Source organism: Amphiprion ocellaris, chromosome 16, assembly GCF_022539595.1.
Source record: "Amphiprion ocellaris isolate individual 3 ecotype Okinawa chromosome 16, ASM2253959v1, whole genome shotgun sequence".
NCBI classification, from domain to species: Eukaryota; Metazoa; Chordata; class Actinopteri; family Pomacentridae; genus Amphiprion; species Amphiprion ocellaris.
Window position 1 is genome coordinate 11,475,689 of NC_072781.1, and position 2,420 is coordinate 11,478,108.

Here is a 2,420-nt window from a genome sequence, read left to right on the forward strand (position 1 = left end):
GAAACTATCGCCAGTTAACCTGATCACCAGTTAAACTGGAACAGCGGTAGTGATGGCTGATCGAGGCTTTGTTGAAGCTTCGACACTTCATTCAAAACATGGTTCATTACTCGAGGCCTCAATGACACACAGTGCTCGAGTAGGACATCTAGTGGTCAATAATATGAAGTGCAATCAAGACGTGGTCGTTGGTTCATGGATTGTTTTGGATTTGATTCGCCATGCACACATTCCTGTTTGACTACACTAGATGATTGTATGGGTTGTAGTGGACACAAAAATAATATTACTAGTAATAATAATGACAATAACTATTGAAGAGCACGTTTCTTATTTCCCATGTTTGTCTGTATCCCTATATACTCTTTGCTTATATTCTGTGTTATGAAACATTTAAACGGTGCTGCTACATTCATGAGATGCTCTACAAATACAGACTGATGTCATTTTCACATGGGGCTGGTGCAAATAAAGATTTTATGGATTATTATGAATTTTGGCAAAGTATGTCTTGGGGTTTATTGGTAAAGAGGTCAGTAAAGAGGGTGTGCTTATGTAACTGGTTATGAGGTTTTATTGAGAAATAATTTATCAACAGTTTTGGGACCACTGTTCCCTCTAAGCTGCGCGCGATACTTTTTTTTTTTTTTTTTGCGCATTTATCATCTATTTTTTTTTGCCATTTTCGAGTTTTTTTTAACTTGAGTCTCGACTCGATCGTTTTTCTCAGGAGGTTGGACTTTAGCCATTGTGCTGGAGGGTTGAACCCTCAGTTCCAAGACTTTCAAAGCCTCCAGACCTCCGGAGTCCTCAGGACCTGAGCTTGCACACAGTCTGAGGGCTGAAATTTTCTAAGTCCCACAGTAGTTCTCTGTTAGATTGAACTTCCAGACAGTCCAAGGACTGATATCTTCTAAGTTCCTGAGTAGTTCTCTGTTAGTTTGAACCTTCACATAGTCTGAGGACTGAAATCTTAAAAGTTCTTGAGTAGTTCTCTGTTAGTTTGAACCTTCAGACAGTCTGTTAATGTTTCGATTAAATGTTTAAGGTTTTTCTTTTAAATGTTTTATCACCTTTTAATGTTTTTCTTTTTAAATCCTTCATTGTATTTTCAGTGTAATTCCTATTTGAACTTTTATTGTCTTTAAGATATAATTTTCTAATTAAACATTTAATTTTTTAATTAAATGTTTTGTCTTTTTTGGCCTTTTATTGGATAGGTGTAGTGAGAGACAGACAGGAAATGGGGGAAATGAGTCGGGGGAAGACTTGCAGCAAAAGGCCACTAGCAGGACTCGAACCCGGGACGCTGCGTCGAGGACCAGCCCATGTACATGGGTCACCCACTTAACCCGTTGAGCTATACGGGCACCCACGTTTCGTCTTTCTAAGGGTTTAATAATCTGATTACATGTTTTGCATTTTTAAAAATGTTTAACATTATTCTTGTTTAATTGTATTTTTTAAATGTTTAATGATGTAAAATACTTTATCTGTAATTTCTAATATTTGTATTTTAAAAATTTTGTTTAATTTCATAACGACATGTATTGTATCATGTTGAATGATCTCATTCCATATTTTGTCTGTTTAATAGAGTTAAACATTAAATTACATTACATTCTATTAAACAGACAAAATATGGAATGAGATCATTCAACATGATACAATACATGTCGTTATGAAATTAAACAAAATTTTTAAAATACAAATATTAGAAATTACAGATAAAGTATTTTACATCATTAAACATTTAAAAAATACAATTAAACAAGAATAATGTTAAACATTTTTAAAAATGCAAAACATGTAATCAGATTATTAAACCCTTAAAAAGACAAAACATTTAATTAAAAAATTAAATGTTTAATTAGAAAATTACATCATAAAGACAATAAAACTTCAAATAGGAATTAAACAGAAAATACAATGAAGCATTTAAAAAGAAAACTAAACATTAAAAGGTGGTATATGTACATATAATTTAATTGTATTTAATGTTTAACTTTATTAAACAGACAAAATATTGAATGAGATCATTCAACATGATACAATACATGTCATTATGAAATTAAACAAAGTTTTATGCAAAACATTTAATTAGATTATTAAACCTTTAAAAAGACAAAACATTTAATTAAAAAATTAAATGTTTAATTAGAAAATTACATCATAAAGACAATAAAACTTCAAATAGGAATTAAACAGAAAATACAATGAAGCATTTAAAAAGAAAACTAAACATTAAAAGGTGGTATATGTACATATAATTTAATTGTATTTAATGTTTAACTTTATTAAACAGACAAAATATTGAATGAGATCATTCAACATGATACATGTCATTATGAAATTAAACAAAGTTTTATGCAAAACATTTAATTAGATTATTAAACCTTTAAAAAGACAAAACATTTAAT